The 23,036-nt window shown below is 45.3% G+C and overlaps 1 long non-coding RNA gene across 1 annotated transcript; it reads right to left on the bottom strand.

Annotated features, from left to right (window-relative positions):
- Nucleotides 1-1,921: 1,921 nt before the first annotated feature.
- Nucleotides 1,922-22,560, bottom strand: LOC140407774 (uncharacterized). Its single transcript, XR_011939794.1, has 3 exons — nt 22,493-22,560; nt 2,486-2,578; nt 1,922-2,090 (listed from the first exon to the last, which is right to left on the bottom strand). It is a non-coding gene; the product is annotated as an uncharacterized lncRNA (long non-coding RNA).
- Nucleotides 22,561-23,036: the final 476 nt, after the last annotated feature.

The raw sequence follows: 23,036 nt of genomic DNA, 5'->3' as shown, positions 1-23,036 counted from the left end.
GCTCAGCAAAGCGATCACCCAGTCTGCGTTTCGTCTCTCCGATATAGAGGAGACCGTGTTGGGAGCAGCGAATGCAATGGACCAAAATGGAAGAGATGCCAGTTAATCCATCACTTTCACCTGGTCCATCTCAGACACTTCCCTTCCCTTCCTTGATCTTTCTGTTTCCATCTCCGGCAATAGACTATCCACTAATATCCACTACAAGCCCACTGATTCCCACAGCTATCTAGACTACAGCTCTTCGCACCCTACACCCTGTAAGGACTCCATCCCTTTCTCCCAGCTCCTTCGCCCCCGTCGCATTTGTTTCGATGATGCCAATTTTCAAAATGGTGCTTCGAAAATGTGTTCCTCCTTCCTCAACCGTGATTTCCCACCTACAGTTGCTGACAGGGCCCTCAACAGTGTGCGGCCCATCTCCCTCCCAGAACAAGGATAAAGTCCCCATCGTTCTCACATTTTATCCCACCAGCCTCCATATGCAAAGCATAATCCTCCGCCATTTTCTCCAACTCCAGCGTGATGCCACCACCAAACACATCTTCCCTTCACTCCCTCTGTCAGCATTCCGCAGAGACCATTCCCTCCGAGATAATCTAGTCCACTCCTCCACCATACCCAGTACCTCTCCCATCACTCATGGCACCTTCCCATGCAATCGCAGAAGCTGTAACACCTGCCCCTTTGCCTCTCCCATGCTTAACATCCCATGCCCAAAACACTCATTCCAGGTTAAGCAGCGTTTCACTTGCATCTCTTCCAATTTGGTCTATTGCATTCGCTGCTCCCAATGTGGCCTCCTCTATATCGGAGAGGCCAAATGCAGACTGGGTGATTGCTTTGCTGAGCATCTCCGGTCTGCGCGCATTCAGGAACCTGACCTTCCCGTTGCTTGCCATTTTAACAAAAGACCCTGCTCCCATGCCCACATGTCAGTCCTTGGCCTCCTGCAATGTTCCAGTGAAGCTCAACGCAAACAGGAGGAACAAAATCTCATCTTTTCACAGTAACTTAATTTGAAGCCTACTTCTGACAATAAGCCATTTTCATTTTTCATTTTTTTTCATCTTCCGGTTAGGCCTTCCGGTCTCAACACCCATTTGTTTTCATCCCATTTCATTTTAACTGTCTTTTACCATTTCTTTCTTAATATATATCAACCCCCCCACCACCACCATCTTATCCCCCCTTTCCTTACCCTTTCTCCCCTTTGCTTCCCTCTTCCCCTCCCCCCACATCTACATCTGTCAGAGTTTACCCTCTGATGTCAGTTTCTCTGCTGTTTGGCCTTTCACACCTTTTGTTCTCTCTGGGGACTACCATGAGGACTCTTTCCCCTTGCTTTCTGTGGCCATTAGCACCTGATTTCCCTGGGTTTCTGTGGCCATGACTCATCTTTCATTCTCACTCCCCAGTATAAATATTTCCCACTTTCTCTGTCGGTTAGCTTTGACAAAGAGTCATTGGACTCAAAACACCAACTCTTTTCTCTCCCTACAGATGCTGCCAGACCTGCTGAGATTTTCCAGTGTTTTCTTTTTGGTTTCAGATTCCAGTATCCACAGTAATTTGCTTTTATCCAGAGTACAACTTTAAGTCCCCCATTGATGCCTCCTTTAACTATAGTTTGACTGAGAGAAGAAATTCACAATCTGGACAGTTGTGACTGTGGTTCCTGTGTCACGTCATTCCATTGTTCATCACAGGGTTGACTCCTTTAATGAATGAAATACTGTTCTATTTCATCTCTGCATTTGGATAAAAAGAGCTAGTTTATAACTATCTGTGCAATGTTACATGATGGTGAAGAATTTCTACTGGAATACAGAATAATAACTTGAGGTCAGACAAAGGGATTATTGCGCATCTAGCAATTTTGTCTTTTAATGGAATGTTCTTGGATAATGTTCAATGCCAAGGTGATTTTCATTCAAAGGTCCATCTTCTTTCAGAACTCCCTCTGTAGATGAAGGCTCTGAACAGCATTCGGGGGAGGCAGGCAAAACGTTTAAATAACCTTGTCAAACAAGCTGTACTATGCTGCTTGACTGCATCCCACACATGCCTTTCCACTGTTGGTATCTCAGCTGTTGGCATTAAAAGTGATAAAAACACAGTTCAAAGATTATTACTTATTCAAATCTGCCACTTTGTGGCAAACAATGGACAATAGCCCAATCCGCCTCCCAACCCCAACAGTACAATACTTAAATCTGTTAACAGCCAGTGGCAACTATTTATCTTTCTCCTGGTGAAAAATTAAGGGCAACAAATGGTGCCAAAAAACAGGATAACCCAAAAATTGCATTCCTTAGTGGAGGTGGAGAGATCAAGCATTGAGGGAGAAATTAGTTCCATCTCATTGAAGCTATACTGGGAGATTCCAAAGGGTGGTGTGGGCACTTATCTTTCCGACTCCCAGGTATATCCCAATTGTTGGCCAAGCTTTGAATCATAATGTAAATACCACCAGTAGGCTTACCAGATCTTGAGTCTACAGAACGGAGGCATTGGTGCCATTCTGAACTGTCCCACCACGATAAGCTATCTTTCAGTTTGCCCACTGGAATTGAGGCTAAATAAGGCAGAGAAAGAAAATATTTGAGATGTACACTTAATTAGTGTTGGAGCTTTGTTGCACAATAGAACAAATCATAAAGACATGGCCCTGGTTCACTGTGCTGTGGTAGGGTTACCCGAGAATAACGGAGGTGTTCACTTCTCAGCTTCATTCCCCATTGCTTTGAGTGTGAAGTTAACATATTATAAATGTTGCAGGAAAGTTCAATAAAAATTGATTCATGTTCCTCCACGGGTTGTATCTTTAGGGATATGAAGGATAAATTAAAGAAAAAAAAATTCAGGGTTCATCAGCCACCTAGAATAAAATGGCTGCCCGATCAACATTATTGTTCCTCATCTTAATCTGAATGGTGATCATGCTGAGAGTCTTGTTCCATTTCCTAATTATTGTGGATCACAGTACTAGATGCACTCTGATTCGTCACTAACAGCTCAGACAAAGCCCTCCATATGACAAAATGTGACCATTTGATCCGTATGTTATTGTGGGTGATCTATGGATCCAGTTACCATCAGCCATTCTGCTCCGTGGCAGTAGTGTAGAGATAGGAGGGGACAGTTGAGGACTATGGACAAAATGAGGCCTTACGTATTGCCACCTTAACCTCTGTGCATTGCTGGTTAGTAGCATTCAGCAATTGAAGCGTTAATAAGCAGAACCAAATCAAACAGCAAGCTATGGACTGACTGCCGCAGCACATGAGGAGTCTACCGTTTCCCTGGCCGAGGATAATGAGTCATCAGAATCAGTACAGGAAAGTGAAGTTGTGCAACCTTGACCAGTTTGTGTCATACATCAGTGGAATTTTTAGAAGGTAACAGTTTGTGTTCTTGTGTTGCGGTTCTTGATTGCACACACCTGTTGGACTGGAGAGATTTTGCAATAAAAGGGAAGCTGTGTTTTTTTTCCCCTGAGCGCTGCAGAAAAGCTAAACCGCAGCAGACCCTGCAGTTAACCGGCATCAAAATGTTACATAACAGTAAATAGCGTTTAGCCCATTTCAAACAATGTTACTGTAGGATCAGGTAATTTCGGTACTGATTTCGACCAGTTGTTTTAGAAGTGTCAGTGGAGTCAGATTGCACTTCTATAGAAAATACTTCCCTTAAAAAAAGTTTAATTATTACTGGAAAAGCAAAACTGTGCATTTGTAGTTGGGTATCAAATGAGCCTGGCCAGGATTATCTTGCTGGTTTCAGTCTCTCAAAAAATTCCCAGTCCTGCACAATCTCAGTGTTACTTCCACTAGTTTCTTCACAAATGACATGGCGCTCATTAAATGTCGCAATTTTCAAATTTACAACTTGCGTGACACCAACGTCAAATTCCCTTTCTGTAAGAAAGGGCTGTTGTTTATGAGAATGCCATCGGCCGGTTATTTACATTCCTATGTGCGCAACCTGTGCAATTTCCCGAGTGATGGGAGAACAAAATTGCTATCGTGCTTCGTTCAAATGTGTAATCAAGTCTGGACGGTAGATTATTGATTATACTGTACCTTGTCTTCAGCAATGAAAATCCTTCGGCATCTCATATGATTGCCATCACTGTTCCATTGCCCTTATGTCACATTTATAGAGACTTATTATTCCAGTTTAATTATTCAAGCAAATATCATACTGTGGTACCTAGCAATTGCCCATCGGGTTAGATTTGAGATAGAATTAATATTCGTATTGCCCCTTGCATTGATCGTACCTAAACCCCCCATCATCTAGGAGTGTGTACAGTACAGGCTTTCTCTGCTTCAGAAGGGGCAAAAAAAGGAAGACGTGGTATTTGAGGAAAATTAAAGTCAAAGAATGGTTCATTTTCCTGTAATATTTGAATTCTCTCTTGATTGGTTTCCTCCTTGCATCCTCCATTAATGCAAGCCTATCCAAAAGTCTGCTGCGCGAGTTTGAACTTGCACCAAATTGCATTCCGTCATCACCCTCTTGTATTCTCTTTTCTCCGCCCAGCAAGGCCTTGATTTTAAATTTCTTCCCCTTGTTTTCACAACGCTTCATGGCCTTGCCCCTCCCTAGCTCTGCGCCCTCCTCAGGACCTACAACCATCTCCGCGCTACTCCAATTTTGGCTATTTGTGCACCCTCGATTTTCTTCACTCACAGTCACGCCTTCAGGAGCTAAATCTCTGGAAATTCCCTTCCTAAACCGTTTTACCTCACTCTCTTCTATCAAGGCACCTTAAAACTACCATTCTGGCCGCTTGTGCTAATTTGTTCTTTATGTAGCTCGGTGTGAAATTTTGTTTGATAACATTCTTCTGAAATGGCTTGGGAAGTTTTACTCTGTTAAATAGGCCATATCAATGTAAAGTGTTGTTGTTAACTGTAGGTCTGCAATGCTTAGCCTCTATGTATACAATGCTTTTTTTGGCTGCATTGATGACTTAGGGAAAGATGTATGCACTAGGTGAACATTTCTTTCCATTTAATTATTGGGATAGGGATGGTTGAACGTTTCATCCACAATTCATATCTAATTTGTGTCATGTTTATTTAACCCTCATTATTGTGTAAAACAAAATAAGTTAACTTGTTTTACTTCTGTCAAACTTGAGAGGCTCCTAATACTAGTAAGTCTGCCTGGAATCAGCAAGGTGAAAATTAATTTAAAGCCGTTGAAAACTATTTGAACAAAATGCATTGTGTGAAGGGAATAACGATCAGCAAATGATAGTTAATGCAAAATCAACCAAAAGGGTGACAGGAACCAATAATTTACTCAGAAATAACCATAACACACTGATGCCCCAATTTGTATCTGATAAAGAATTAAATCAAGTGCATATTTTCACTTTTTGTGAAGGTTCTATTTCCGACAAATATCCACCTAGTCCATTTGGTATGAACATTAAAAAAAATATTTTACTGAAGTTTTACATTTTTACACTGTACATTCGTTAAGGATAGACGAGACGGTTACAATTTACAAGTTGTTATTTTTCGGTATCACCCCCCCTCCTTTCCTCCCCCCTCCTTGCTCCCACCTTAACCTCTCTTCCTTTGCTGTTTCAGGGCCTTTTCCTTGGCCCTTTACTTCATGGTCGGTGTTTATCTGTGGACAGTGCCCTCCTTCTCCCCCCCCCCCCACCTCCCCCATCCCCCCTCCCCCGCCCCCTGTCACTTGGCCTTCCCTCCCTTCTTCTCTCCTCTTCCCATCCTGGTGTCAGCCTGCTTTTGAGGGTTCTCTTTCGTGTGGCCTTGTGTTGGGCCTTCTGGTCCCTGTGTTGGCCACTTTCTGGCATCCTCCTTATTGTTTCCTCTGATCTTTCCACCCCTTGTTTCCCCCCCTCCCATTTCTGTCTGCTCTCTGTGGTCCCTGTGGCTCCTGTGCGTCCCCCCACCCCTCCCCGTGCTCTATCAATTGTTGGCTTCAAACAGGTCTTGGAACAAGTTGGCGAATAGCCCCCACGCTTTGTGGAAGCCATCTTCTGACCCTCGGAGTGTGAACTTAATCCTCTCCAGGTGGAGAAATTCCGATAGCTATGCCAGCCAGTCTGCAACTGTGGCCATTTGGTATGACCATGATCTTGAATGGCTTGTTGAGGCATGCATCTGAAGGTTGAACTGTGGATGTTATTGTATAACTGCAATATGGGTGTTATTTCTTCACAGGCACCTCTTGATCTCGTTGGTTATATGGAATCCGAACATGTCCCACGATAATAAGCTGCATTCTTTATGTCGGCCATCGGCCTGTTTCACATAACTTCACTCCAAACACATCCATCCAACCATTGCTGTGGGCATGCATAAAAACTCCTGCAGGGAGTTTGATCATCGGCATGGTTCCATGTTTGAAAGTTACCATAAGCTTTCATTTTTTCCATTGGGCATGTCGGCGAGTATCACCATGAATCTTGGTTTCTCACGTCCGGCAGCTTTCACTCGAACAGTTTTTGAATTGTTCCACTCCACAGTTTGGTTGTTGGGCATATTGAAAGTCATGGCGCTTCATCCATCTTGCTGATGTGACTTTAATGGGTACTCATTTTTGCCGAGATAGGATGGTGAACCACTGGAAACTGGTAATTTTGGCATTGAGGTAGTCTCTTGGCAATCTTGGACTTCTGTCGCAACATTAGTCTATTTCAATCCATAAAGCAGCTCCACCAATGAGCTGTTGGTCTGAAATCTTTGTTGAACTCAGGGTTTGGTTTGGCTTACTTAAGTACAGAAATTAACATTGTATTTCTGGTGATGTTGTAACAGTTCCGACGGTTTTGGAGGGCCATTCCGATAAATGCTTCTCAAGGTGAGGTCTGGTCCCTGGTCTGATTTGGTCATGGGCATCTTCTACAGGACACATTCCTTCTTTTTTCATTCTCGCACCAGTTTTTCCATGAACACTGAATTATTTCTCGGCAACGCAATTATTTGATGAGAGAGCAGCTTCGTATTTCATTCTTTTTGCTGGATGGCCTATTCTTGTCCATCATTCACCATGCCACGCGCAATTTGCTCTGTGTGGATTTGTCTTAAAATCCCACACATCATTTTTGCACCACAACCCATACTGCCTGCTTGATCCCAGGCACCAACTTACAATATAAGGCAAGTAGAACATGCATCTCTTGGATAAAAAAGTTGAAGCTGACTATTAATGCCAGTATAACATTTGGCATCCTCCTTACCACTGAGGTTAAACTGACTGGCCTGTACTTATTTGGCATATCATTACACCCGTTTTTGAACAAGGAACATAAGCCTAATAATGAGGTCAATATGTACAGCATCACAAAGACATTTTATGTGTGACAGTGGATTACTGGTGAACATGCTATAGGAAAGATGTCAAGCATTCAGTACACGTGCTTTTAAATAGTGTTGTCTCTAAAATTTCTCAGACAATTCGATCAGTTTATTACACAAACACTTTACCCCAGATTCCCTTATTAGCGAAGTGACCAAAGGACAAGTACAAATTGACAATTGGACCAAGTTTATTATCAGAGTAAAAACAGTTACCCAATTAAATTATCCGAACTACAGTAATCCCAAGATTCTTAATACTACCTGTGCTGATGAACTCAATCGAACTGCAGGTCCAATTGTCTGAGTCTCTGTTGTCTCAGGCCTCCATCTGCAAAAGTGTGTCTCACACCCTGCTTTTTTCTGTCCTCTGCTCCACCATCGAATCTTCTCTTTTGCCTCTGTGCTGAGTCTTCTCCGGGGAAGGGTCCTGGTGGTCAATTCTTATACCCTTCTTCGCGCCTCTCCAGAAAGTTCCCTAGCCTTCAGCCCCTCAGGGCAGGGGTCGCAACACCCAATGGAGTTGCCGATTACAACTCTGCAGTTCACCAGAAACCCACGCCCAGGGGCACCATCTCCAGGTATATCGCCAGGAGATCTTACTCCATATATGGGAACAAAACCTAGGTGCCAGAAAGTCAATCCATTTGAATGGGATCCATTATATCCTGAAGTCCTGTTTACAGGGAAGGCCCAGACTTCTCCCGACTGTCTGTCCCTGCTCAGTGTATTCAAATTTGGCTGTTCGAATTCCCATCAGACCTGCCCATCAGTGCTGACCGTGGCTGTGGTTTAAAATGTCCAATTCTTAATTTAAAGTGTCCAGTTGCATATCGGGCCTAAAATTCAGGCCTTTGTCCGTTTTACCACAATAGTTTACATGTGCTGTGGTGGGTACAATGGCATACGTATTTATAAATTCACTACGCATAGTACATGTAGGGAGAGATTTCTCGATCCTTCTCGCCAGTGAGTTCTTCCTATACCGTTGATGGCGAATTCGCACTGTGGGAAACCTGCAGTGGGGAGTGGATGCAATGGGAAATCCCATTGATACCGGTGGGACTAGGTAAACCCTCCGCTGGTCAACGGCAGGCCACCTCCTGCCGCCAAGAAACATGCCGTGGGGGCACGTGGAAACCCCCCCCCAACCATAGCCTTTACCCTGTCACCACCCACACGCCTACCCTACCACACCCAGAACTGCTTTGTGCACATTTAATTAATGAGTAACATTTTTAAAAATTTATCTGTAGGCACAGCAAACTCCTGCACACCAGAACCATGAACATTTGCTGATGAACATCAAACAGTGCATATCACAATCTTTCAATGTAAACCAAGACATTTATATCAAGATCAGGTTAGCGTTGGCTTGTAGCTAATTTACAAACTTCAGCCATACTGAGCAATTCTATAATACCTTGACTTAGTTTAGATAACGTGACTGGGTAGGAACGAAAAGTAATAATAGCGCTGCATAGTTTCTGAATGTGTTGCTCAGGACTGGGGTTACACGGAACATGTCAGAAAAGTTAAATAGTTGATATGTAATAAATCCGATCAGACAATTAATCATGGACATTGCTTGCGACATACTTTTAATGTTGCTTCACCTAAATGAATGATAAAAATGAGTCAAGACTGATGGGAAAGCAATTGTGTAAACTGAGCTAAAACGCACTTTTCAGTTTCAACATAAAATAACTAATAGGTCGACATCTATTGATGCAGTGGAGTTTTTCTATGATGATTAAGTGAGTGACACATTTTGCAGAATACTCCAGTTTATTTTGTACTGTGGCAAACTATATGCAAATCCTTGTGAAAGTAGAGAAGGCGTTGACAGGGGATAAACAGAGTTTGGCAATGACATAGCACCAAGGCTAATCTTGTTCAGTTATATGCAAAAAGCACAATTTTTGGAGCTGAAAAGATGGGGTCATCTCATATGCTGGACTGAGTTATACAACACGATCTAAGGAATTATTTTTTTCCTGCATTATTATTTCTAAAAGCTCCCTTACCACTGAGGTTAAACTGGTTGGCCTGTAGTCCGCTGTCGGTGAGACTGGAAGATCTCACTGGCGAGGACGGTTGGAAAATTGCTCCCTACATGCACAATGCGTAATGAATTTATAAAAGCATTTACCATAGTACATGGAGTTATATTCCACCACAACACAGGTAAACTATTTAAAAGCAAGTGTATTGAATGCTTAACATATTTTCTATAGTATATTCACCAGTAATCCACTGTCAGGAATCAAATGTCTTTAGTATCTGCCATGTGATGCTGTACATACTGACCTCAAAGTTAGGCTTATGTTCCTTGTTCAAATATATTAAATTATATTGGTTCATTAGATTGCCCACCTGCTCTGACAATGCTACTTCATTCATTATATATTTACAAATAATAGGTTTGATAAAAATCATGGATAAAAGTGAGACTGTAGCACTGATTCTTTCTCTGCCAATCTGGCAGAAAATGAGACTTGCTTTTTAATGACTTGCTTCATTCCTGTTGTCATCAATTTTAACATATTTGGCTGAGCAGACAATGAGGACACCTATGTGAAGCCACTGTCACCCCTCTTTAAATATGCAAATCAGGGCCTGATAATGTCAAATTTTGATTACTAAATTATGAAGCGATAAATCGTCAGATATCTCAAATTTTGTCAGGCAGTCACTCCTGTGAAGTGCTTTGGAGCGTTTTACATTCGAGGTGCCATGTAAATTCAGGTTGGTGTAGGTGGTGGCCCAAGTGGAGAAATTGTTGAGGTTTCCAGATCAAAGGAAACAAGTGGGAAGAGGGACAGGATTATAAGAGGTCTAAACAAGGAAGTTTCTAAGCATTTTCTTTTTACTATGTCAATTGGGGTGGCAGGAGAGGACGACAGTGGTACTGTGTTTAGCACTGCTGCCTCACAGCGCCAGGGGGCCGGGTTTGATTTTGACTTTGGCTGACTGTGTGGAGTTTGCACTTTTCCCCATGTCTGCATGGGTTTCCTCCGGGTGCTCAGGTTTCCATCGACGGTGCAAAGATGTGCACGTTAGGTGGATTGGCTGTACTAAATTGCCCCTTAGTGTCCTCAGTTTAGTTGGGGTTGCTGGGAAGTGGACCTCGTAGGGTGCTCTTTCATAAGATCGATGCAGACTCGATGGGCTGAATGGCCTCCTTCTACAATTGTTGTTCAGGTTAGGTGGATTGGCTATGCTAAATTGCCCTCAAATGTCCAAAAAGGTTAGGTGAGGTTACGGGGATAGGGTGTGGGCTTAAGTGGGGTGCTCTTTCCAAGGGCCGGTGCAGACCCGATGGGCCGAATAGCCTCCTTCTGCACTGTAAATTCTATGATTCTATGATTCTACACTGTGAGGATTCTATTTTATTCAATGAAATAAAGAGAGCAGGTATGTTCCTCCAGGACCCACAAGGGAATGTAAACCTCCCTGCCTCCCGTTCCCAATCAGATGAGCTTCAAGAAACCCCAACCATGACATTCTGGATAGGCTGGGAGTAAGCAGATAAGCCTCGCGAGTTTAGTTCTTCAGAGCTTCATGTTATTGAGGTCAAGGGGTGTGATTTGTTGATCAACTTGGCCCCCATCCACCCAATTTTTCCCGAGTTAAAATTGAGCTTTATGTTTTTTTAAACAAATGGAAAGGAATATATTTTGCTTGTTAAATTTGTTTTCAAAATACTAGATTCACATATCCCTTTTACCGGAGAAGATATTTTAAGTTTTTAATTTGTGCATGTCACTGAACTGCATCATGCTTTTGGAAAAACTAGGTAGACAGGATGTGGTCGCAACTGCCTAACTTGCCCTTTCTCAAAATGTGGACCCAACCCAGCAAATAGAATAGGAGATATTACTTTGCAATGAATTTGGGGAGAAATGGCTTCCACCCTGTTGAGTGAATGGTACAACCACAACTCCAGCAGTACCAATTTAATGAAAGTGCAGTTCTTTAAATGAAGCAAGTGCAGTGCAGATGGGAATTATAGAGGAAGACTTGTCATTTTTACTCAAGCAAGTGGTGATGATGGTAATCTTCATGAAATCAGGATGTAGAATAATTGTGTAAAGTTAATGCAACAAATTTAAGGTTTGAGCCACACTTCAGAGATTAGAGCATAGAACCTAGGGTAACACCAGTGCAGTGCTGCAGGAGTGTGGCAGTGTCAGAAATGCCATCTCTCAAATGAGACATTAAATTGAGAGTATGTCTATTTTTTTATTTCTTTATGGGATGTTGGCATTGCAGGCTAGACCATCATTCATTGAGCATCCGTAGTTGCTCTTGAGACAGTGGTGGTGAGTTGCCTTCTTGAACCGCTACAGTTCCTGAGCACCCACATCACCCACAGCACTGTTAGAAAGGGAGTTTAACCCAGCGACAGTGAAGGAATGCAATATATTCCTTCTTGACCCAGCGACAGTGAAGGAATGCAATATATTTCCAAGTCGGGGTGGTGAGTGACTTTGAGGGGAACCTCCAGGTGGTGAGGTATCTGCTGCTCTTGTCCTTCTAGATGGTAGTGGTCGTGGGTTTAGAAGGTGATGCCTAAGGAACCTTGGTGAGTTTCTGCGGTGCATCTTGTAGATGGTACACACGACTGCCACTGTTCGTCGGTGGTGGAGGAGGGTTTGAATGTTTGTGGAAGGGCGAGCAATCAAGCGGACTGCTTTGTCCTGGATGGTGTCAAGTCTCCTGAGTGTTGGAAAAAAAAATGAATTGGGTACTCTAAATTTATTTTTAAAAAGTCTCCTGAGTGTTGCTGGAGCTGCACTCATCCAGACATGTGGAGAGTATTCCATTGCACTTCTGATTTGTGCCTTACATGTGGTGGACAGGCTTTGGGGAGTCAGGAGGTGAGTTACTCACCGCAGGATCCCTAGCCTTTGGCCTGCTCTGATAGCACAGGAATTATATGGCTTGTACAGTTCAGTTTCTGGCCAACAGTAACTCCCAAGGTGTTGAAAGTGGGGGATTCAGCGATGGTAACGCCATTGTATGTCAAGGGTCGATGGTTCCATCAAATTTCTACAGTGCAAAAGGAGGCCATTCAGCCCATCAAGTCTGCACTGACCCTCCAAAAGAGCACTTTACCGAGGCCCACTCTCCCACCCCCTATCCCGTAACCCAACTTGCACATCTTTGGACACTAAGGGGCAATTTAGCAAGGCCAACCCATCTAATCTGCACATCTTTGAACTGTGGGAAGAACCTGGAGTAATCAGAGTAAACCCACGCGGAAACAGTGAGGATCTTTGGACTCTACACAGACCATCAGCCAAGGCTGAAATTAACCCAGCTCCCTCGTGCTGTGAGGCAGCAGTGCTACCACTGTGCCACCATGTCACCCTGCATTTTCTTTTGTTGGAGATGGTTAATACCTGGCACTTGTATGGCACAAATTTTACTTGCCACTTGTCAGCCCAAGCCTGGATATTGTGCAGGTCTTGCTGCACTTGCACAAGGACTGCTACAGTAGCTGAGTAGTTGAGAATGTTATTGAACATTGTGCAGTCAGCAGTGAACATCCCCACTTCTGACGTTATGATGGAAGGGAGGTTATTGATGAAGTAGCTAAAGGTGGTTGGGCTTAAGACACTACTCTGAGGAACACCTGCAGTAATGTCCTGGAGTTGAGATGCTGACCTCCAATCATGGCAAACTCAAACTCGGCCAAATGCTGCCTTGATGTCAAGCGCAGTCAATCTCACCTCATCTCCGGCATTCAGCACTTTGTCCATTTTGAACCAAAGCTGAAATGAGGTCAGGAGCTGCAAGATCTTGGCGGAACCAAACTGAGCGTTCATGGGCAAGTTATTGCTGAGTAAGCGCTGCTTGATGACCTCGTCCATCATTATACTGATGATGGAGAGTTGACTGATAGGGCAGTAACTGGCTGGGTTGGATTTGTCCTGCTTCTTGTGTACAGGATATACCTGGGCAAATTTCCACATTGCTGGGTAGATGCCAGTGTTGTAGATGTACTGGAACAGTTTGGCTAGGGGTGCAGCACGTTCTGACGCACAAGTCTTCAGTACAATTGCCGGAATATTATCAGGATCCATAGTCTTTGCAGTATCCAGTGCCTTCAGCTGTTTCTTGATGTCACATGGAGTGAATCGAATAGGCTGAAGATTGAGATTTGTGATACTGGGGACCTCCGGAGGAGGGCGAGATGGATCATCCACTCGGCACTTCTAGATTGTTGTGAATGCTTCAGCTTTATCTTTTGCACTGATGTGCTGGGCTCCTCCATCATCGAGGATGCGACACGGTAGCATAGTGGTTAGAACTGCTGCCTCAGAGCACCAGGGACCCGGGTTCAATTCCGACCTTGGGCCACTGTCTGTGTGGAGTTTGCACGTTCTCCCTGTGTCTGCGTGGGTTTCCTCTGGGTGCTCCGGTTTCCTCCCACAGTCCAAAGATGTATGGGGTGGGTAGATGTCGGGGCCATGCTAAATTACCCCTTAGTGTCCAGGGATGTGAAGGCTAGGTTATGGGGTTGCAGCGATAGGGTGGGACATGGAACAGTGCAGTCTTGGTGGGCCGAATGGCCTCCTTTTGCACTGTAGGGATTCTATGATTCTATTTGTAGAGCCTCCTCTTCCAGTGAGTTGCTTAATTGTCCACCACCATTCACGGCTGGATGTGGCAGATGCAGAGCTTAGATCTGATCTGTTGGTTGTGGGACCACTTAGCTCTGTCCATCACTTGCTGTTGATGCTGTTTGGAACACTAGTAGTCCTGTGTTGTCGCTTCACCAGGTTGACAGATTGAGCTGGATTCTCCGATTCTGCGGCTATGTCCGCAGGATCCGTCTGGTCTTACAAGCCCACCTGCCGATACGGACGCAGAACGGCCGGGTCCATGGCCACGCATGTGCACGCCGGCGGTCTTGCCCTACAACATGACGCAGCCGCGCACGGACCCGGCCTGTCACAAACTGCCCCCCTGTAACCTCCGTCGCCACCCCCGGACCACTCTCCACCAGTCCCCCAGCTCCCGCCAAAGTCCCCCTGCCAGCAGAACGGCTCCCCACCCCCCGACTGTTGTGCCGCTGGACACAGTCCGCAGCTGCCATGCGAAGTCCCCGAAAAGTGAGAGGACACGCACCCCACGCTGTCGGGGACTCAGCCCATCGGAGGCAGAGCATCGGGAGAGGGCGTCAGGTGACGTCCTGAGGCCGCCCCATCGGCATGCGGCATACTCCACGACTACGCCGTTTTCAGGGGGCGGAGCATTGGAAAAACAGCACCTCCCCCGATTCCAGCCTAGAAATAGATTCTCCGGTCGATCTCCGTACGCGATTTTGGAGTCGCCGATCGGAGAATCCAGACCCTTATTTTTAGGTATGCCTGATGTTGCTCCTGGAATGCTCTCCTGCACTCTTCATTGAACCAGGGCTGATTCCTGGCTCGGTGGGAATGGTAGAGTGGGGATCTGCTGGGCCACGAGGTTACAGAGTGTGTTTAAGTACAATTCTGCTGCTACTGCCACAGTGCCTCATGGATGCCCACAGCGGTAGTGCCACACAACACGATGGAGGATATCCTCAATGTAAAGTTGGGACTTCGTCTCCACAAGGACTGTAGAATGGTCATCCCTACTGATGATGTCATGGATAGATGCACCTGTGACAGGCAGGTTGGTGAGGATGAGGGCTAGTATGTTTCTCCCTCTTGTTGGTTCCCTCACCATCTGCCACAGTTCTAGTCTTACAACAATGTCCTTAAGGACCCAACCAGCTCGGTACTATTGAGTCACTCTTGTTGATGGACATTGTCGTCCCCCACCCTGAGTACATTCTGCACCCTTGTCACACTCAGTGCTTCCAACAGTCTACCCTCAGTCATAAATGTAAAAAAACCTATGGCACTATTTGAAGAAGATCTGTGGTGTATTTATCACAAAAAAGATTGCCTGGCCATGTATCTCACTTGCTGTATTCTAATCTGGCGACCATGTTTCCCTGTATTACTACAGGAACGACCACTCAAATCAGCACTTCATTGGCTGCAAAGCACATTGGGGAGTCCTGAGTTTACCCTTGTCTGAAATACAAAAAATAAATGTTCCTTTTTCTTTCACACCCCTGGCTAATTTCACAATAAATGACTCTCACTGTGAGAACAAAATAGTGGAACAACTGACAGATCTTGGATGCTTTCAATGCTACCTCAAGCAGCCCACTAGAACCTTGGCTTGAGCAATGCAGGAAGGGTCTTCTCCCACAGGCAGTTTTCCTTCCTTCCTCAACCGAAGGATCTCTGAAGGGAAGCTAGAGGGTAAATGACATTTGTAACTGAGAGTCAGCCATGGGGGCCTTTCCACTATTCTCTAAAAATATAATGCAGTACCCTTTGGTTTAGTATATATTGCAAAAGATAGCTCTTGCTAAAACTGTTGCTGATGGACTTGAGGTCAGTTACCTTCCCATCAATGGAGCTTTTCTAAGAAACTGCAGAAGTGAAACAAAGAAAACCCTGACACTCAAGAAGATAGATTAGCTGGTTAAAGTGAATTCATTTTCTTTTGGCAATTATTTTTCTTGTATGACCAAAAGTACTAAACCATATTTAGCTGCATGCAAACAACCCTTGTATCTCATTTACTGTCATACATTGTTCAATGTATTATGCTATTTTATTGCAGATTATTGGAATGGTATTGAATTCAATAATGTTGACTTTTGATTGGCAGAATCATATGCATATTTTCAATTACAGTCACTACTCAGTAAATTTGTAACTTATTTGGCATAACATTCAGATTGGCTTTTGAGCCAAGAGCCCAATTGTCAATGGTTTATAATCTTCCATCTTTACAAAACATTTCTTGTCCTGTGGGGTGTATTTTACCATTTACACTTAATGATTCTTCAGACAATGTTCAATAAAATCTTATGGGAGGAATTAAGTCCAATTGTTGCAAATTCATACATGTCAGATGTTGACAATAATTTAGTTAGCACAGAAACCTCAATTGAAGTAAGTCTGTTGTCAAAAAAAACCGCAGAGAGGGCACCCTTTCCGTTTTCCTAAAGCTTTGGGGACTCCATTAACCTTTCTTCTACAGAGGTGATGATCTAATTGCACCTGGCAAACTCACTGCATTATTTCACATTTACCAGAAATGGCTTGTTCTGTAGTAGAAATGGATAACCACACCACGCAAATCTTTTTAAGGTAGAATTGAGTTTTGCTGTGTTTGCTTTATATATCTGTAACCACACTACAGAAGAAAAAATAACTCATAAAAGTGGACTAGAAAAAGACAAGTGGATGGGGAGGTAGTGGATAATGAAGATCAGGAGAGACAGTCCCTTGTTGCAAGAATGTGTGTGTGTCCAATAGTTTTTGACAGTCTTCTGGTCCCAGAGAATTCAGCAGAATTGTGTATTTTAAATAATTTCAACACACTCCCTGGAATAAGGAATAATGTATGCAGCAGTTCTAAAAAGATCTTTTGAGCTTCACAAAAAGCAAAACTTTCTTCTTTGGTGGCTGAAGATGCCTAAAGGAGCTGCAAAACATTTCCCCTTGGATATCTTTCTGGAGTTGATAGTATGGTACTAAGGAAAGTGCTCATTTTGGGCTACAAATGTTCAGCAGGCATGGAGTTGGAGCAAAATTAAATTTCTCAGCTGGCGTTCCATCTGTCCTTGCCAGCCAGCTAATCCCTGACTGCCTGAAAATCACCTTTCAACCGCTGACAGAGATGAATGGTACCCCCTCTGTTGAAGTGGAAAGACCTGGGGCGGGATTCTCTGACCCCCCGCCGGGTCGGAGAATCGCTGGGGGCTGGCGTGAATCCCGCCCCCGCCGGTTGCCGAATTCTCCGGCACCGGATGTTCGGCGGGGGCGGGAATCGTGCCGTGCCGGTTGGCGGGCCCCCCCCCCCCACCCCCGGCGATTCTCCCGCCCGGATGGGCCGAAGTCCCGCTGCTGGAATGCCTGTCCCGCCGGCGCCACCTCTCTTACCGGCGGGACAAGGCGGCGCAGGCGGGCTCTGGGGTCCTGGGGGGTGCCCCCACGGTGGCCTGGCCCGCGATCGGAGCCCACCGATCCGCGGGCGGGCCTGTGCCGTGGGGGAACTCTTTTCCTTCCGCCTTCGCCACGGTCTCCACCATGGCAGAGGCGGAAGAGACCCCCTCCACTGCGCATGCGCGGGGATGCCGTGGGCGGCCGCTGATGCTCCCGCGCATGCGCCGCCCGGCAAAGTCAGTTTTGCGCCAGCTGGCGGGGCACCAAAGGCCTTTCCCGCCAGCTGGCGGGGCGGAAATCAGTCCGGCGCGGGCCTAGCCCCTCAAGCTTAGGGCTTGGCCGCTCAAGATGCGGAGGATTCCGCACCTTTGGGGTGGCGCGATGCCGGACTGATTCGCGCCGTTTTTGGCGCCGGTCGGCGGACATGGTGCCGATTGCGGAGAATTCCGCCCCAGATCTTGTGTTTTCAGACCACCCAAATCCTGGGACTGTGGGTAGGCCCAGAATGCCTGAGATGCAAGTATATGACATCCTCGAATCGAGGACAGCTATTGTCAGGCTCATTGGAATGTCTATACTGTGCAGCTGTGGAAGGTGGGGTGTTGATGGGTGAAGTGCAGATGGGTTGAGGGGGATCACACTTAAGGTTCAATGTTTTAAGGTTTAGTCCCAGAAATTAAATACCGTATACTTCTCAAAAATCTCTTTTGAATTTAAACCAGCTGTCTAAACTTTGATTGTGCCTTAAAGTATGCACAATTCTGATGGTGTTGCTGCACCAAAGGCTTGAGAATCTTGGGCATCATCACAATAAAAAGAAGAAAGAAGTTCAGTTATGGTAATGTGGGAAATATGACAACCAATTTACACATAGTAGATTCCCATAACAGCAATGTAATAATGACCAGCTAATGGCCTGATTCACTGGCAATGGGATTCGCTGGTCACGCTAGCAGTGAACCACCTCACATGGGTTTCCCGGCAGCTTGAGATGGCTTCAATGGGAATCCCCATTGGCAGCGGCGGGAGAAGAGAATTCTGCATCCCGCTGCTGGGAAATAGGTGGCTGGGAAACTAGGGAATCCCACCCAAGCTATTTTTGTGATATTGGTTGAGCTAATAGTATTGACCACAGGGATCTCCATCTCTTTCCAAGGTATCTTTCACATCTGTCTGACAGAGTGGACATCTCATCTGCACAACAACACCTCTGGCAATGCAGCAGTCCCTCGGAACTACACTGACTTGTCAGCCTAGATTTCTGCACTCATGTCCTGGAGAGAGACTCAAACCTACAAACCTCTGGGTCAGAGATGAGGGTGCAGCCAGTTAGGCCACAGCTGATGCTTATTATTATTGTCCTTGAGAGTTTTAATGAAATAGACCATATCTTATTTTAAACGGATGATGAATTTTCTGACCTGTTGTTTGTTACCAAGAAGATTGAATATCTTTGATGATCTATAGTTAATCACCTTAGTGTTTTGAGATCAGATACAAGCAACAACTATATTTTAGAATTTTTAATCAAGAGACATATTACCTGTACTCCTACACTACAGTTTCCAAATACAAAACACCTTCCGCTACGTAATGTTAACTCAATGTAACCCAACAAATTTGGTCTTTGAAATCCAAGGGTCAAGTTCTCCATTCTTTGCCCAGTTTCTCAATCTAATTTGCCTAGCCAGGCTTCTCTACAGTGAATTATTTTCCCAACAGTTTTTGAAAAGATACTGGGCAAAATTCTCCCCAAACGGCGTGATGGCTGCCAACTGGCGCCCAAAACGGCACCAATCAGATGGGCATCGCGCCGCCCCAAAGGTGCGGAGTGCTCCGCATCTTTGGGGGCCGAGCCCCAACATTGAGGGGCTAGGCCGACGCCGGAGGGATTTCCGCCCCGCCAGCTGGCGGAAACGGCCTTTGTTGCCCCGCCAGCTGGCGTGGAAATGACATGTTGGGGCGGCGCATGCGCGGGAGCGTCAGCGGCCGCTGACAGTTTCCCGCGCATGCGCAGTGGAGGGAGTCTCTTCCGCCTCCGCCATGGTGGAGACCGTGGCGGAGGTGGAAGGGAAAGAGTGCCCCCACGGCACAGGCCCGCCCGCGGATCAGTGGGCCCCGATCGCGGGCCAGGCCACCGTGGGGGCACCCTCCGGGGCCAGATCGCCCCGCGCCCCCCCCCCCCCCCCCAGGACCCCGGAGCCCGCCCACGCCGCCTTGTCCCGCCGGTAAATAGGTACTTTAATTTACGCCGGCGGGACAGGCAATTTATCGGCGGGACTTCGGCCCATCCGGGCCGGAGAATCGAGCGGGGGGGGCCCGCCAACCGGCGCGATTCCCGCCCCCGCCCAATCTCCGGTACCGGAGACTTCGGCAACCGGCGGGGGCGGGATTCACGGCAGCCCCCGGCGATTCTCCGACCCGGCGGGGGGTCGGAGAATGACGCCCACTATTTAAACTAGGACTGTCTTTACTCATACAATCTCTACGGTATAGAAGGCCTTTCGGCCATTTGAGTCTGCACTGACTCTCTGAAAGAACATCCTACCTAGGCCCACTCTGTTGCCCTATCCCTGTAACCGCACCAAACCTTTGGATACTAAGGGACAATTTAGCACGGCCAATCCACCTAACCTACACATCTTTGGACTGTGGGAGGAAACCGGAGGGACTGGAGAAAACCCACACATGCAGACATGGGAAGAATGTGCAAACTCCACACAGACCCCAAGGTCGGAATCAAACCCGGGTCCCTAGCACTGTGAGGCAGCAGCTAACCACTGTGTTACAATGCCGCCTACAATAATCTACCATTCCTTAAATGAGTGAAATGACATGGTTTCTTGGAGTAATCATCTTAAAGACAATTTCAACAATGCGCCCTCCCCAATGGATGCGAAAACATTTCACATACAATTAGTTAATTTTGAAACACAATCACTGTTAATATGCAGGCAAGCAGAACAGGAATCTTGTGCATAACGAATGTGCATGAACAGGACAGTAGTGTGCTAAAAGGCTGGCTTGATGCTGGCTGCCAGAGCAATGTTGTCTATGATATGGAGGGACTCTGGGATCTTTAACATACACGCCAAAAGATGAATGGCTCATCTGAAGAACAGTACCATCAGCATTATAACACTCCTTCAGTTACTGTACTGGAGCAACTGCCTAGATTATGTGTCCACTTTTGGAGTGAGGTTCCAACCCACAACCTTTCGAATTAGATACATGTATGCGACTGACTCGCAAGACTCAAGAGGAATATTCATTTACAACAAAATTGATTATGCTAGACTCAGCTGTATATTTTATTCCTTGTTAAAGTGCTCTGAATTTTATATTTATTAAGCAAAAGGTTAAAAGACCCAAGGAAGCTAACACATCATATTAAATATTCCTCGGTCAGGCAGCACGGTGGCGCAGTGGATAGCACTGCTGTCTCGCGGTGCTGAGGTCCCTGGTTCGATCCCAGCTCTGGGTCACTGTCCGTGTGGAGTTTGCACATTCTCCCCGTGTTTGCGTGGGTTTTGACTCCACAACCCAAAGATGTGCAGGGTAGGTGGACTGGCCACACTAAATTGCCCCCTAATTGGAAAAAAATAATTGGACCCTCTAAATTTATTTAAAAAAAAATTATTTGGTCAGCTGAAGGAAGGATCCAATATAATAAAGAGTTCCTTTTACACCACTACTGGATCAAGTGCCCATTCTGTGCGTGCATACCACCATTTTACTGTCATTATTGCACACAGGGCAGGGGATGAGGGAAAGAGAGGCAGTGGCAGAGTAGTAATCTCACTGGATGAGTAATCCAGAGGCCGAGGCTAATACTCAGGGAGGACAGATTTAAATCCCATCACTGTAGCTGGTAGAATTTGAATTAAATTAATACAATCTGGAATTGAAAGCTTGTCTCAGTCATGGTGACCATGAAAAAAACCATCCAGTTCATTAATGTCCTTTAGTGAAGGAAATCTCCCCTCTTTCCCTGATCTGGCCTACCTGTGACTCCAGACCAATAGCAATATGGTTGACTCTTAACTGCCTTCTGAAATGGCCCAGCAAACCATTCAGTTCTCGGGCATTCAGGGATGGGAAACAAATGCTGACTTTACCAGTGATACCCACATCCCATGAAAGAATTTTTTTTAAAACCCAAGAGAAAAAATTGATTCTGCCAGGCATTCATATTCCTGTGTTAGTGTTCTTGTTTCTTGTTGGGTGTGTGAATGCACACCTATTTTATGTGTCCAGAATAATAACAGTAATGGAAGGTCCTTTAATAATAATAATAATAATAATCGCTTATTGTCACAAGTAGGCTTCAATGAAGTTACTGTGAAAAGCCCCTAGTCGCCACATTCCAGCGCCTGTTCGTGGAGGCCAGTACGGGAATTGAACCCACACTGCTGGCCTTGTTCTGCATTACAAGCCAGCTGTTTAGCCCACTGTGCTAAACCAGCCCCATTTATTTCAAAATAAAAGCAAATAATATTACTCTTGCGAGAGGATATCTGATCCCCTGATGGTCCAAGGTTGGGGCACTCTATCTCGTAGTGGTAGAGTTCACATACATTTCTTTTTCTAATGCTCTGGTAGAAAGGCATCTGTTTTCCCAAGTGGTGTCGATGGGCTGATCAGTCTTTGGGGATTTGTTTCTGCATCTGATCCCTAAAAGTATAGTGGTATCTGTGTCTGACCTCTGCAGGTGTAAATGACAGTATGTGTTTGTGTTTCCTGTCAGTATAGTGGAAGGTTGTGTCACTCTTCTCTAGGGGGTCTGCAGGGGTGGGGGGGGGGGGGGGGGGGGCGCTGGTCTAATGAAGCCAGCCGGTGGGACCAAGATTAAATTTTCCACTTTGACTTTGTGAAATCCTAAATATTACAGGCTCTGTAAATCCAAAATCATAGGCTACTTGTTCCTGGATACTAGGAAGCAGCATTGTGAAATGCACAAAGAAGATTCAAATGTGCCATTTTCCAGATTATTAAAGATTTTGTTTTAAGTTAATGGAAATGCTACTGGAGGTTTCATTGCAAGAAGCAGCATATTTCATTTAGCATGATTCCACACACTCACCTTACTAATGGACAGTCAAAAGAAATATGGGAAAGACAATTTTAGTAACATACCAGTAAACTGCAACCTTGGCGTACTTGAAGTAACCCAAGACGACTGTAAAATCCAGGAATCTGAAAACAAACCTTTAATAATTTTTATTTCCAAGAAATCTGCATTTTTTACAGCCGAGACTCTATTGTTACAGCCAGGGGTGATGAACGACAGGCAGGTAGCACAGCAGACAATTTAATCTGAATAGTATTGATTTGGGATTTGATCACTCAAAATTTCTATGGCCAATTAATCATGGTCAATACTTGCTTATCGATCAATGAATCTATATTTTTTCCTCACCTTTCCCAGTGCTCTATTATCTCATTTCATTTTCATGTGTAAATTGACATGACTGGTGCAATCTTGTGGAATTTCAGCACTCCCTATAATGCCCAAGACAGCCAATAAATAGGTTAAAGTATACACTAATATCCATTGTGACATTGCAACAGAAGGTAGACACAAACAGTGATGAAGATGACAGAAATGTGGGTAGGTCTATGACCATCCAAATATGCAGCATTGAGCCAAGTGATGATGAAAGCAGAACATAGCACTACA

Source organism: Scyliorhinus torazame, chromosome 2 (assembly GCF_047496885.1).
Source record: "Scyliorhinus torazame isolate Kashiwa2021f chromosome 2, sScyTor2.1, whole genome shotgun sequence".
Classification (NCBI taxonomy): domain Eukaryota; kingdom Metazoa; phylum Chordata; class Chondrichthyes; order Carcharhiniformes; family Scyliorhinidae; genus Scyliorhinus; species Scyliorhinus torazame.
Note: the sequence above shows the minus strand (reverse complement) of the source record. Positions and strands in the feature narration are given on the sequence as shown.